The sequence below is a fragment of the Engraulis encrasicolus genome, chromosome 23 (genome assembly GCF_034702125.1).
Source record: "Engraulis encrasicolus isolate BLACKSEA-1 chromosome 23, IST_EnEncr_1.0, whole genome shotgun sequence".
In the NCBI taxonomy this organism is placed as follows: Eukaryota; Metazoa; Chordata; class Actinopteri; order Clupeiformes; family Engraulidae; genus Engraulis; species Engraulis encrasicolus.
The window spans coordinates 5072667-5089014 of record NC_085879.1 but is presented as its reverse complement, the minus strand read 5'-3'; positions in this window follow the sequence as shown (position 1 = coordinate 5089014).

The window sequence follows — 16348 nt, the reverse complement described above, 5'->3', positions numbered from 1 at the left end:
GGAAAATCTGATATTTGTCAAAGACATTCAACATTCTATTCTTCCTGTGTTCGCTCTTTAAGTTTTAAATGACTACATACTGTAAGTACAGTGTTGTCGCTGTTTTGCTGTCCCCATTTGTTGCTAATATTGCTAAGACTGAACTGTGGCCAGTTAGAACTTTGGAGGGGGAGGAGGCTGACCTCCGTGCATATTTTGATTCATGGCCGGAGGTCATTTACAAAGTGCTTGCATGTTTGGCATCTAGTGGTAACAAAGTTAATGACTTTATTGATTGCATTTCTATCTTCACAAATGAGATTGTTTAATTATGTCAATAAATCAGCAGTGGTGCGCAGTGGATAGACCATGCTAGGAGAAGAGGACGTTTTGGTGCAGTCACAGCCCACACACATACACACACTGACACACTCACACAAACAAGATGTCAATGGCATCATACAAATGAGTTCAACTGTCAGTCACAACTGTAAAGGCAGTGACATCTGAAAAAATGAAATGTAGGCCTATAGCTTGAGACATGTTTTTAACAACAAATGGGAAGGAAACTAGATGCAGCATATAGCCCATTTTTGTTGATTTAGCTTGTTGTCTAAATAGGAAGTATTTGTTTTTGTGTTTTTCATCGTTAGGAGAGACTGAGGCTGTATATTTCAAAAAGATGTTCCAATAGGCCTAGAATTTGTAGAATACCATTAGTCTATCTACTTGTGTTCAACTTTACAAAATAGTCCCAAGGATCCATGTCCATTTGGCAGAATTATGTGAGTTCAGACTGAACAGTGAGTGATAATTGTTTGTCGGATGACAGATGTTTTCATGGATGGTTAAAACATTATGTTAAAAGGCAATGTCCTCCAGGGCTTCGTCACGTGACACCTGCTAGGCTTTTAGAGGTTTTTGCTGATTTTGGCACATTTCTACAGTATATGGCAATGCAATGAGTGTGAATGGGTCGGTGGGTCAATAGTACTACATGACACTGTTGTGTCACAAAAAAGATGTTGTGTGAAACAGTCATCGAGTTATTCAGCAAAAAAAGTTTTGGATGCTTTTGGCGTAAAAGGTAGGATATTTTGGATGTTCAGCCACCAGGACCCAAATCTTTACCCAAGACTCAAACCTCCAACAGTCTTACAATAATGTCTTATTCCTTCATTTTGTATCTGCCATCAGGCTATGCTATAAAGGCTTCATCTGGGGAGGGCGTCTGGGAAGTGTAGGAGTTGGAGTGGGCCCTAATTGCCCATGAGCAATACTCCCGTCTGCTGGCATTCTCTAATCTGCGAAATGAGGAGCTCATACGCCATTCTCTGAGCTTGTCTCATTACGTGGTTTCCGTAATAAGCCGTGTTATTACCCGGAGCGGAGCCATGCCAGTGGTCATCAGTCTTCCTGGCAATGTAGCATCTCCTTGTTTTCCCTGCCACTTTGGCTGTGTTTAAGGCAGGTATATTCCATCGGCAACGCAAGCAAAACGGAACAATCGTTGTCAACAAGTGAAATAGTCCCAGCTTGAGGCCATTGAAAAAATAACTTTCGAGTAGTTGTTAAGACAAGCAACTCATTAATTATGACATAAAGTGGAGCTATAATGCCATTCATGCTGTTAGGCACCTTTGTAATCAAAGAATCATGCAGTATAGTAGGGTTCACGTTTCTGGAAGGGTGTGATTAGGCAATCCCACCACTCCACACTGTCTGGGGTGTGAAACATCCAAATTCAGTTGATGTGGCGGAAAGACAGTTTCATTTTCTATGGGTTGTGTTCCATTACTGTGACAGATGGAGAGAGAGAGAGAGAGAGAGAGAGAGAGAGAGAGGGAGAGAGAGAGAGAGAGAGAGAACTCATCAGTATTATTGAGGAAAATGCGAAAATAATGAAAAGCAGAAGCCACCAAACCAAAGTGGCGTGCTGTATGTGGGGTAGCCTCACTCTGCAGAGTGGTGGGTGGAATGGCACTTCACTATGAGGAGTAGCTAATAGATAGAGTCTGCGTGGGAGAGGCGAGCCCTGACTTCTGAGTTGAGGCGGTGGAAAAGTGTTGAGCTGGCAACATGCAAATCTCCAAAATTACACCCCAAAACGACTACCGAATGATGAGGTTAATTCGATATTTCAAATAACGAGATATTGACCTGATGCAGGAGCACTGAAGGATCTCAGATTAAGTGCCATCTGCACCTGAGAGAAAAATGCTCCCACAACCATGGAGGGTTGTTAGCCAAGTGTGGATGTCTGGTCATTCTGGGTAATGTCTACCAAGTGCAATAAACTTCATTTTAATGTACTTTTTCATGTCGTTCAGATACATCTTATTTCTCTGCTGAACCTCCACCATGTGGGCTACCCTGAACACTGCTTCCTCTCTCTGTCTGGTGGGATTACACTTCCTCCAATCTCTTCATCCATTCACACACCCAACTGTATCGTCTATGTGTTTGCACATCTGATATATGTTACAAAGCATGCCTGTATTATTAATAATACATAGCCTACATGGTCATGTGGACAGCCTGTCTGTGATGTGCCTGAAAATTATTTTCAATCTTAATAAAACATTATAATGTAAACAAAACCTACTAATCAAAGGGTCTATTCCACGGCAATCGCAGGGATCGCAAGTATATCGACAGGTTTTTTTTAATTATTATTGTTGTTGTATAGGTGGTCTCAGTCTAGCACTGAATTATACCATAGCATTGCCAATTCCCAGCATCTGACCCCCACAGCCAAATTCCATCACACACACACACACACACACACACACACACACACACACACACACACACACACACACACACACACACACACACACACACACACACACACACACACACACACACACACACACACACACACACACCATGTGCCATAAAACATTCATAGAAACTGCTGAGGCGCACTATCAATGCTGATTAACACCAGCAGTGCATGTAATGGAATATACTCCTGACATGGTTTGAATTTAGCATGCATTCCATTCCCATTTCATTATATTTTTAATCAATAGATAATTTAATCTGGCTTTGGTAAGGCGAGGGAAATGGCATCTGAGATAGCATCAAATGGCCTTCAATCCGTCCAGGAAATTTTCTAACTGATTGATCATCGTCCCCTACATTGTCTAGAGGAGAGAGAGAGAGAGAGAGAGAGAGAGAGAGAGAGAGAGAGAGAGAGAGAGAGAGAGAGAGAGAGAGAGAGACAGACAGACAGGCAGGCAGGCAGGCAGGCAGGCAGGCAGGCAGGCAGGCAGGCAGGCAGGCAAGCAGGCAGGCAGGCAGACAGACAGACAGACAGACAGACAGAGAAAGACACAGGGACAGGGACAGGTAATAACAAGGACAGAGACAGTGAGAGAAGCTGTTCAACTCTGATAAGAGCAGGGCTAAATAACTCTGATTTCATACACGAGAACAAAGAATCAAGCGCCTATCCCTGTCTGTCATCGACCATGGCTTTTAGCCCAGAGATGCACACCTTTGGCACACCCCATTCAGCTTGCTACCACGCTGCTGGGCACACGAGAAAGGAGCTCTAATGGATTTTTCATACCAACCTGTTTTTGCTTTACATCCTCAGTGGAGTGCCACATTGGCCACTGCTTTTGGAACGAGAGCAAAGGAGATGTAGAACATGCCATTGGCAGTGCATTAGATAACATGCTAGTTTTAATGGATAAACTTCTGCTTATTCATTACCCAGTTATCCCAACAAACGATATGATGCCAAGACTACTGTAGCTGAAAGTAAGATCTTGAACTGCCTATTAAATAGTTTAGAATGAAATAAATTTCTTTTTTGTTTTAGTATGGTATCGGGGAAGTATATTAGCGCCCCGCAGTTACGAATGCAAGCATGTAGGATTGATTATGATGATGCCTAGCTGAGCTTAATTTAATGACTGTTGTGTAATGCAATAACAAATTGTGTCTATTGGATATTTTTTCAATGTAATTTATGGTTAGCATAAAAATGGGATATGCATATTGCGAGAGAGCTGAAAACTCGGAGAAGAACAGTCATAATTATGAAGAAAAAACAAGAGGCTGCTGGCATCCTAATGTCATTGCAACTCTGCCATTTAAAAATTGCTTCATTACATTTTACCCACTGAAAATGAGATCTTCCATAAAACCTGAAATGAGGTCTATTCACAGAGAGAGAGAGAGAGAGAGAGAGAGAGAGAGAGAGAGAGAGAGAGAGAGCGAGAGAGAGCGAGAGAAAGAAAAAGAGAGAGCGATTAGGGTCAGATGGGGGGAGAGAGAGATGGAGTAGGGGTAGGGCAGGGGAGGAGGTGGTAGAGAGAGAGAGAGAGAGAGAGAGAGAGAGAGAGAGAGAGAGAGAGAGAGAGAGAGAGAGAGAGAGAGAGAGAAAGGGTGAGAGAGGTTATGGTGGGAGGGGGAGAGAAAAAAGAGGGAGCGGAGGGAATAGAAACACAGTCCATGATAACATCATACAGCTGTAGCCCCATTAGCCAGGGGCTTTGAGAGTTGTCCTCGGAGCCTAACTTTTGTGACCCAAACGCCAGGAAGAGGAGAGTGCATAATGGAGGCATACATCACTGTCGCCATGCTAAGGTTTGGCAAATGATGGCGGTCGACTCGAAAGATCCGAACTTTATAGCACAGCAATGTTATGATATTGACCCGATAACGCAGAACTATGAAGCAACATTCGGTGGAACTTTACTTGACGCCGGTGTCATAAGCATGTCATTACAGTGTCATAATAGTATCATGACACAGTCATAGAAAAGTCATAAACATTATGTCCATGTCATAAACATTTTATGACTGTTGGCCTTAAGTGATATACGGTTATGGCAAAGACAACTGTTGGCCTTAAGTGACATAACCGAATGTTACTTAAGGTCAACAGCCATAAAATGTTTATGTCATGGACATAATGTTTATGACACATGCATAACACTATTATTACACTATTATGACACTGTAATGACATGCTTATGACACTGGCGTCAAGTAAAGTGTTACCCAACATTCAAGATTATTCGCAAGCTAATAACATGCCTTGTGGCCGTATAGTAACGACTAATAACTTAAATGTATTCAAGCCAATAACATAATAATTTGCTTGTAGGATCGTTGTGCCAATAACAAAACATTTTGTCTAACATACTGTAAGAAGGTATTGCATTATTGGCTGCCTTTATAAAAAGGCTTTGAAAATGTTGACTGGTAACGTAACAAACTGTTTCGCATCGTTTTACTCTTAAACTTTGGGTAGAATGTGTTGGACCTACAGTAGTATTGACTCTTAAAGCCAATACTCTCTGCTTGCCTCAGACTTAACCTTACACTAACAGTAGGCCTACACCTGTGTGTTATAGTTTCACTGCTAAAAACAGCTTATAGGCCTACCTATTTTGGAGTCTTGTTAATATTCCATCGCCTTTCCTCCACAACACAGTTTGGAAAAGTAATTTGGAGGTGACTGTTGTTATGACGTCATTGACTACATGCCTCCTGACGAAAATCTTATTTTAGCTCATGTCTTGCCCACAAAACGGTGTTGGACGAGCATAGAAGTCAACAATTACATACACTGCCTATTTTAACATTGTTGTCACCAAGCTGTAAAAAAAAAAATAAAGGTTCCTGGACGAAGTCTCAGTTGCCTCTGTGTGGGAACACCTAAAGGTTCGTTGATGAACCTATACCGTAGGTGCTTGGAAGAACTCCAAGGTTTTGAAGGGTTCCGACAAAGTGTGGAGCACTGCTCTGCCAAAGTTCGATCCCACAGATGTCCACGGATGTCTCCTGCCGGTGAGGGGAGAGCTCTATTTTTGTTGGAGCCACCCATTGATTATCCATGCTCTGCTGTGATGACATCAGGCATTCATTGCTATGACACATCTCTGCACCAGTGTCCGGGGGTTACCGAAATTGTTTGAGTTGGTAGTGCTCTGCAGTGCTTTCAGAACTGGTGTGTGTAGACCCTAAAGGGTTCCTTCAGAGAACCTTAAGGGGTTTCTTCACAGTTCATCTAGTATTGACTGCACTTCATTGGCAGGGTTCAAATTGGCTAATTGGTTCAACCACTCACACCTGATATGTCATGGGCATATAGGGCAGTCATGGCTAAATAGGGCATTCATAGGTAAGCGGTTAGGGTGTCAGACTTGTATCCCAAAGGTTGCCGGTTTGACTCCCGACCCACCAGGTTGGTGGGGGAGTAATTAACCAGTGCTCTCCCCCATCCTCCTCCATGACTGAGCATGGTACCGTCCCACCGTACTACTCTCTTGGGGGCTGCCCCCTTGCACGGTTGAGGCATAACTGCTATTTTGTTGTGTGCTGTGGAGTGCTGTGTCACAATGACAATGTGAAAATGACAATGGGAGTTGGAGTTTCTCAGTTGGGCTTTCATGCAAAGGCCTGCAGTTCTCTTTCACAATGGGACAGAGGTTATCAAGTGTGAGTGGTTGAGCCAATCAAGTGCCACCGCAGCCAATACTGCAGGAGCAAATTGAGTATTATAGTGGCAAACTGAAGGGTCACCTGGGGACCCGTGAGGTTCTTCCAAGAACTTTTAGGCTCTTCAGAGAACCTCTGGGAATTCCTCAGGAATTCCACGATCCAGTTGAGGGTTCTTTGTTCTTGTTTACAATCTCTACATTACAATCAAGTGGTTCTATTTATATGTAGGCCCTATGCTACTGTAAGCGCAGCTGTAACCGATTCTTAAAATAGTTTTGACCTACAGGACATTTGATACTGGGTAAAGCTGCACAGTGCAGTGAGCATTTCTGTTCCAGGGTCAAGTCAGGGCTTGTGTTGTTTATGCCCAGCCATTGGTGTGTTCTCTCTATAGGAAGTTGACTCCCAGTCGACTGCACCATAAAGTTTTGCTTTATTGAACACAGCTGATGCGAAGCGGGCCGAAAGGCTGATAGCACGGCGGGGGACTGGCAGGGACATTTTTTTTTACAGCCCCTCAAGCCTTCAGGGAAAATGACACTGTTGCCTCTGAAGCAATTTGCTCCTAATGACGACGATTTCTTATTATTACGACTTGACAGTCTGTTGCCTAATTTACGGTAGAGGTTTTTTTGGCTTTGATTAATGACCGTGTGCGTAGATTACTTCTTGAGAAAAAAAAACTGCAGAGAGATTTATACATAGTAGAAAAGTAGGCAAGCGGGACAATGGTGGTTTGTGTAGAGGCACAGCTGAAGAAACGGCATCCATTTTGAAATCACCAACAGCCGCCTTCCATTTGTGCTGCTCTGACCAAGAGCCTTGTTTAAGATGCGGCGCGCGTTCGTTCCATCTCCCTCTCGCTCCGTGTTATTGTATAGCTCTCCATTAGCATTCCACGGGATTGTCCCGAGCACTTGAAGAAATTTATGAAATACATTACAGCCGGTTCCTGGAATTCGTTTCATCATGAATCTGAAGCAGCGTGTGAAATTAAACACATTGAAGTGCAATCTTCTGTGCTCCTGGGGGGTGCAGTGGAGGAAAAAAATAGATGGGACCCAAAGCCTCCAATATACAGTAGTCTGGTCTACTGATATTCAAGTCTGCTTAGACAAACACTGTAAGTGAATGGAGGGCTGGCGCTAACGGTTGAAATTACCTTCCGTCTCCATGGTACAACATGGAAGACAAACAAATGACATGAGAACATGGATGATTAAAGCGAATGCTTGGGCTTGAATTGTAATAAAAGGATTTGCTGTTGAAGGGCATGGAGAGGGGATCGTTTTTTATATAGAGGATTCTCCATCCTTAACCATTTTCCATCCCCATCCAAATCTTAAAGAACAGTTTTATAAAAGCAAAGTCAAACAAGACCAGGAGTGAAGTTGGCATGTGAAAACGGGCTGTTATAGGAGCCAACAGTGTGGGTTTGTATGTAGGTTCGTATTTACACCAACAGTGAGGGTTTGTATGTAGGTTCCTATTTACACCAACAGTCACTCAGTATTCATATCACACCCCGCTGTCCATTAGATATAAACACTCATTAAATCCACTGAACTGTAACTACAATCCCCGACTTTGAAATGAATTCTTTTCTCCCCCTCCATAAACATGTTTGCCCTTGACTCATCTGCTGCACTTGCGGTGAATGAGAACTGTCGGGCCAAATAATATGACCCTCTCCGTGCTGTGTGAGTGAGTGCATGTGTGTGTGGCAGCTAATGTGAATAAATTGTTTTCTGTGGGTGTGGGGAAAGGGAGAAAGAGAGGAAGTGAGATGGAGAAAGAGTATTTAGCCTAATGGTAGTGTGTTAATGGTATAGGGGAGAGTTTGCCTTTTTTCAATGAACTGTAATTGCTGCACAGTGAGGATTGTATACTCAGGTATTGTATTTACTTAAAGCACTTGGTGACTTCATGCACCGAAATGTGGGTGACTGTCCGTGACCCTATGATGCCGTTCGTTTTCAAATCTATTGAATTTTAACATAAAGCACCTAGCTCTAGCCTGGCACATCCACTTCCTGAGATGCTACACAACATTTCTCTACAAAAGTCTGTCTGGCCAAGTTGTCTCTTTGTCTGCTATTTCAGTGTGTCCGGATATTAAGGACGCAATCTGAATTATGAGTTAGCGCTCTATGCTCTCTCTCTCTCTTTTTCTCTCTCTCTCTCTCTCTCTCTCTCTCTCTCTCTCTCTCTCTCTCTCTCTCTCTCTCTCTCCCTCCAGTAAATAGCAGATGCGACATAGGCCTACACATTGACCCATTCTCCCCATTTCAAATATGAATTCAATTGTCCCTGCAAATGTCTGCATGGTCTATTTTCCTTTGTCCTGCTATGATTTCCGTCTATTTTCCTTTGCCCTGCTATGATTTCCGACAACACAGTTGTGTCAAGATCACACATTAAAATAGCTAGTCTGCAGGTTTCAACTATTATAGTAGGCCTATAATACTGTTAACAAACAGGCCTTCTCCACAGTGATTACCTTTGTTCTTATTTTCTTTTTAAACACAGCACGCTTGTCATCCCCTGTCTTTATTTGAGGGCAGTCGTCTCTCCGTTGGAGGATGGTGAACTGGCCCGGATCTCGTTGAGGGTTTGCCGGCACGCACGCAGGCAGGCAGGCAGCACTCACGGCACAACGCTAATTGTGGATGGCACATAGCCACGGGCTCACAGATGGCTCTGCGTTCAGTTGGCTCCCTCCTTGCGCCGTATGTTTTTCATGTATGTAAGCAGAGGAGACGCAGGTACACCCGTACTTGCCAGAGGAGCTAAGGCGAGGCTAGGCAAGGAAAGGCCAAGGCCTATTGCTTAATGGGTAATTACTATCAAGGGAAGTGGGGCGGTGTGTGTGTACGTGTGTGTGTGTGGCTGCATGGTGTACACATTTTCAATTTTTGCTTCCAACAGTTTTTCCCTTTTTTAGTACAAATCTGTAATTATGTTTATGTGCAGTCAAAGGTTGGTAAAAATCAAAACAAAACAAAACAAAACAAGAAACAACCCAGTTGTAGTACACTGGATGTCGTGCAGGGATACCACCGTAGGGAGATTATAATGGAGTAGAAGGCCGTGTGCGTGGGCAGGCTCTCAGCCAGGCTAGTCTTAACACATTTTGACAGCGAATATTTGGGAGAAGAATGGTGCACATGCATCGTGCTATGCAAACTAACAGTAGTCTCAGCAAAATGTTCTGGGATTTCAGAATTCTCTGTTAATTACGGCGCCGGCTAGCTACCTGCTGCAGGCCATGCAAAAGCTAGCGGTGTGGTAATTAGAGGAAGTTAAGGGGGCCAATATGGGCGACGCTTTACATATTCAGCAAAAAACATGCAGCTAGGATAGCTCCTAAATCTCTCCGCTCATTAGAAAACAAAAGGTATTATCTGACATAAGCACATGCACAAGCTATCTTGTGAAATCATGACTGTAAACAAAGACATCTCCACAATATGCAAAGTTGTGTTTTTGTTTCAACTCATTTCAACTGACAGGAGGTAATGTACATATGTCTGCAGTCACATTTTGTTTTGAGTGTTCTGCACTGGACTATTTTGATGTGATGCATTATGTCTCACGCAGAAGGCATATCAGGTGCTGGGGTCAAAAGTGGTCGACTTGTCTGAGCAAATCGGTTATCTCTCATTTTCCTCTCTCCTGAGCCATGGCAGATGTATGAGGAAACATCTGGCAGGCTCAGACAGAAGGGCGTGCATGTGTTTGGAACATGACTTGGATGAGCAGGAGCACTCAGCGAGGAGAGAGGCGGCAGAGTTGAAGTCAAGACCAGTCTACTGGAACATGCTAACATTGACAGAGAGCCTTTGAGGACACTGTAGTATTATGTAATGTGATATAAGTTATTAATAAAACTGCTTGGGGTGGGGGTCCCATAATGGCCCCATAAAGCTGAGACCTGGGTTAGATTCCACTCAAGGTCATTTTCCAAACCTTCCCTGTCTCCCTCCCCTACTCATTTCCTGTCAACATCTTCGACTGTTCCATCTCAATAAAGGCAAAAAATATACAACAAATATTTAAAAAGTCACTTGGGATAAAAACGTCTGCTAAATGTAATGTAATCAATGTAACGTATTAAAGGGGTGGCTTATTTTTTTTCACAAGGCCCAATATTTCTACCCGTTGTCTCTTGAGGATGAGGAGTTAAGCACATGAGAGAAATGTCCACGGAGTCTCAAGAGATCTTATGAGCCTTATCTGCACAACGCACACAGCCTCCATCTGCAAATACATGTTTACATTACAGCTCCCCTGGAGAGAGAATACCAGAGTGTGTGCGAAGAAGAAGAAGGAATGTGTAGGAAGTGGTGAGCAAATACATTTTTAAAAATAAATAATTGAGCAAGCTCATGTGAGTTATCTCACCTTGAGACTGTCAGATTGTGTGTGTGTGTGTGTGTGTGTGCGTGCCTGCGTGCGTGCGTGCGTGCGTGCGTGTGTGTGTGTGTGTGTGTGTGTGTGTGTGTGTGTGTGTGTGTGTGCGCGCGTGCGTGTGTGTGTGTCTGCGTGCCGGCGTACGTGCGTGAGTGGGGGATGGAGAGGGCATGAATTACGGTGTGTGCTGGCAGCATATACATCTTATTAGACAGTGTCTTATTATATATTTTTCTAGATCCAAATGGACTGCATTTAAAAATGGCTGAGTTGTGTCATTTATCATGCCTGTGTGTGTGTGTGAGAGCGAGAGCTACAGAGAGAGAGATGGAGGAAAAGAGAGAAAGAGAGAGTCATGGAGAGTATTGCATTATAAAAAACATGGACAGATGAAATTCAATTAAACATCATTACACGTTCCTCTTCGGCTGGGAGGGATCCGTTTGATGACTACATGACTACTATCTCCTTCTCTCCTCCTTCCTTCGCCCTCTCTATATCTCTCTTTCTCTTTCTCTTTCTCTTTCTCTTTCTCTTTCTCCTTCCCCCAGTACCTTCCCTCATTCTCTCTCTCTCTTGCTATGTTGTGAAATAGTTTGAATAAATGAATGTTATTTTCATCAGCTGCAGGGGAAAGGTAATGAGTTCATAAATATACCCCACATGAAAAGCGAATGGGTCCTTAACAACAGCTAAATCAGGGGAGGTGTGTGTGCGTGCCTATGCATTATGGGAAACTGTGCCGTGCGAAATCATGTCAGGGTAATTGGTACTTCCCTCCCTATCTCTCTGTCTCTCCTCTTCTGCCTGTTGGTTTGTTGGGGCCTGGACGGATGCCTTATGCCGCAAGAGGTGTTGTGCATATTGGCGTGAAGCGGAGAGATGTTCATACTTGAGGAAGAGGAGCAACCTGACCAATCAACGGCGACGGCTCGGAAACAGCGGTTTGTCCCACTGTCACTCTGCCGCTGTTTCACTTTCACTCTTGCTTTCTCTCTGTCTGTCCTCTTCCAGCTGTATTTACCTGTGAACACATAGCAAGTCAGGGAATCTAATGCTTTGTGTTTATGGTCACCCATAGAGGTCAACTGGACAAGGTGGATATACTAATTAATATAGGCTGAACCTTTTTTTTTCAAGAGCCCAAGTGCCTCACGTAAGTGAAATACTTGAAAACTCTCACGGCTGACATTTATGATACACAGCTCGGTACATGAATCCCAAACACATGCCAGATCTTCCTCTTATTCCCGGGGCAGCCCAGCTGAGGCCCAATGGTTAGGAAGGTGTCTACCTCAGCTGTCACCTGGCAACATTTGAAAGTTACATAACTACGCTGATGGAAACCAAGTGCTATGACAACTGAAATATTGTCAGGTACACATGACACAGACCTGATGATCTACAGCAGTGGTTCTCAACCTTGTTGACCCTCTTGACCTCCTTGACCTCATCATTAACCTCCCAAAGCCCCCTTGACCTCACCATAAGCCTGCCCTTGGTATTAAAAAATAGAATGGACTAATGTACCCCAATGGCACCTAAGCACCGCCCCCTTTCATCTTTGTCCTTCTCAACGCCCCACTTGTGTTCCCCAATGCCCCCTGGCGGGCTGTAGAGCCACCGTTGAGAAAGACAAATCTACGGCGTACTGACAACAGAAATCAGTAAAGGCGAGCTGGCCCTTTCGTGGACGCTATGCATGTTGTTGCTGCTTGCAGATGGAGCAATCAATTTCTCTGCCGTAGGCTGCTGACAACACACAGTTTCATAGGCCTATTCTGCACAACAATTTCCTTCATCCCAGTAGGTTTGGATATGTAAATTTTGATATAAACAAACTTCCACAGAGCATTTTCCACGTAAAAGAATCCATTTCAACAGCCTTTTGTGAGAAGTTAAACAGCCCCTCCCATTTACTGTATTTTCCCCAGCAGGAGAAGCTTACTCAGCCAACAAACATATCAACGTTTTGTTACAAAAAAAACTTTCTCTTTCTGCTGTGCTCTTTATACAGAAAGCTTTTCTCTGCACTGGACACACAGAATCCCACAGCATCAATCCCAGAGACATAATAACCCCAATATATAACCCCTGTGTGTGTGTGTGTGTGTGTGTGTGTGTGTGTGTGTGTGTGTGTGTGTGTGTGTGTGTGTGTGTGTGTGTGTGTGTGTGTGCGTGCGTGTGCGAGTGCGTGTGCGTGCGTGTGTGAGCGTGCGAGCGTGCGAGCGTGCGAGCGTGTGCGCGAACCATTTTCAACAACCATTTCCAACATCCTTTCTCTTCTTCTACACCCACAATCTATCTCCTTTCTTTTCTTTCTCTCTTCCTTTGTGCCTTTTTCTCCTCGTGGGCTTCCTCCATGACTCTTCCTTTGTTCAGTCTTCAACAACCCCCCCCCCACCCCTTTCCCAGCGAAAGCCGTTCACGTGAGCCAACCAACACCTGAATTACCCTCTAGCTCCTCTCCCCTGACCTTCAGGCCTGCACTGTGATCAGAGAGAGTAGAGAGAGAGAGGTTCCATTGGCCCATTGTTTCCTGGTTCTATTATGGCCCCCCTTAGGCAGACCTAGGCAGACCTAAGGACTGTTCTATTCATTGTAGGAGCATTATGACACGGCCCTTTAGGCAGACCGGAACCTGGTCGTGTTAGGTGCCCATAGAAACCTATTATGTTGGCATATCTCTATACTTAAAGAATCTCTGCTGTGATCATCTAAGCTGCCTGCCTCCTACTTCATCCACTCCTGCTCGTTCTCCATCTCTGAGCACATGCTGGTGTAGACCCTGAGCCAAGAGCCGTTCTTTTCAAACCACTAAGCAGGAGTTAAATGAAGCCGTTTATTGTTTTTCTGTGGACCCTGGCCTCCATGACTCGAGGCCTCAGTTTCTCTCCTGTGTGTGTGTGTGTGTGTGTGCGGCGGGGGGGAGGGGGGTGGTGCGTGTGTGTGTGTGTGTGTGTGTGTGTGTGTGTGTGTCCGTGTGAGTGTGTGCACGTGCGTGCGTGTGTTAACATGGAGGCAGTGGTACACGAGTGTGGGTCCATAATTGTGTACTGTATGTGTTACGTGTTTGGTTTGTGTCTGGCATTGAGAAAACAAACCCTAACAAAAGGCACTCAACTGCACAAGGTGAGAGAAGGTCAGAGTCAGACAAAATGCAGCGAGGTAACAGCAAGCCACTGTTGTGGTGGTGGCTGATACTCACCAGGTGGGAGAGACTTTAATGGTGGTGGGTGTGTTTTGGTGCCCGAAGAAAAACAAGACTCTTCTATTTAGAGCTCACAGACAACATGTGCATCCATCTAAATGTACTGCATGCTGGACTAAGTAATAAAGTAAAGAAAAGTTAAGAATGCAAAAACAAAGTCTGCAACACAATCTGATGAAGGGCATGTCCCCCAACGCAGCATGATTAAAACAATCAGTATCAGGAGCCTGGGTGTCGCAGACTTTATTTTTGTTTAGTTTTGTTTTTGTCTTTAGACTCTTTCTTTTCCAATGTCTTTCCCCACCCCCTTTGATAATCAACCTATTCATAAAAGAGATACAGCCCTCTCTGTGTGGAAGTAACAAAATATGTTATCTGTACTTGACGCCGGTGTCATAGGCCTGCATAGGCCTGTCATAACAGTGCCATACCATGTGTCATGCATGTGTCATACACATTATGTCAATGTCATAAACATTTTAAGACTATGTCATTGAGTGGCATTTGGTTACGGTAACGACAGCCCAAACAATGTCAACTGTTCATGACCATAAAACATTTATGACATTGACACTGTTATGACACTGTTATGTCATACTTATGATGCCGGCGTCAAGTTAAGTGCAACTGTTCACTGGAGTTATTCAGGTATTCTAAATGCATTGTGGCTGGTGAGAGTGGATTAGTGTTGAAGCGTGAATCCACCTCTCTCTGTTTGTCCACGGGCGGCTAGGTGATAAGGCAGAGCCAAGATGAACATGAAGGCTCGGTGAAGCGCGACGACTGATGATAACCTTTGGGTTGACATTGCTGATCTACTCAGCTAATGCTCAATTCATTATCTACCCTGCTCCTCTCTCTCGCGCTGTGTAGTGTGTGTGTGTGTGTGTGTGTGTGTGTGTGTGTGTGTGTGTGTGTGTGTGTGTGTGTGTGTGTGTGTGTGTGGACACACACCTGCTCCCATCGTTCACAAGGACAGCTACGCTGCTGTATTTTGAAGCAGGTTTTCATCAAGGCAAGTAAGAGCGTGGCACCGCTGAAAGATTATTAACCAAACAATATCATTTCACATGGACACAGAGAGAGAGGGAGAGAGAGAGAGAGTGAGAGAGTGAGAGATAGAGAGAGAGCGATCTATCAGCGGGAGCCCTGGGGCAAGTCCACCTGCACCTTCCTGGCAAATGAAACAGAATCTTGATAGGTAGATCAGCTGCCTTCTTAGTCTCACACAAGGCTGCTGACAGCTTTTGCTGGACCCAGGACAAAGTAATCTTAAAGGACCCCCTACACAATACATACAACGTAATGGGGACCCAATTTTGGGCCCCCTATCTCCCTGGTCCCACGACAACATACCCCCTTGTCCCTACCTGTCGGCGGGCCTGGTTTCACATTTGACAGTCCTCAAAGGAGTGCACTCGCTGATTGGCATCAAACTAACTGCAGGACTAGGGTGACCAGATTTGGGTTTAGGAAAAGGATGGCACTTTTTTTTTTGGGGGGGGGGGGTGGTCATCGGTGTATCTGTGTATCTACAGGTATGAAAGTATATATGGGTATGAGGTATGATAGTAGGCCTATAAAGTATCAACGCATCCAAAATGGTCATTTGTTTAAAAGCCACTCGAACTTTTGGGCATGCACATTCATTTGTCTATTAAATGACAATTAAAATCTCTTCAGTTACGCCTATAGGCCTATCACATAATTTGTGTGATCATATGATGCAGAGTGTGCCTTTGTTACAATCCTAGATAGTAGGCATAACACCTATATTGGAGTAGCTTAACAGCATAACAATGCAGCTCAATTTCATAGGCCTATTCTAATTTCTGCATTAGGTTTTTAAAAATAGATTCACCATCATGTAGGCCCATCTCAGCCATTCCCCACAAAGATGAACAGCATTAGGCTATATAACATTGGAAACTAAAGATAACAAACACAACATTTGTGGTTTTCAACTGAATTGATAATGAAGTTCTATTAGGCTACATTTTAGGCTTAATATGTTTATATTAATATATTAATAGGCTTATATTATGTTTATGTTAATATGTTTAATATTATTTATATTATAGGCCTATTACTATGTTACCTCACAATTTACCCCTCCACTGTCATCCATTAGGCCTATTTAGCTAGGCTATTTGTAGTGGCATGGTGCTCAGAGATTAGCAATGGGCACTGCAGCCATTAAAAGAGGAACTGGAATTTTACCTACCATTAATAAGCTAACCCATACAGCGTTATCAATAACTGCAAAGGCAATAGACAGAA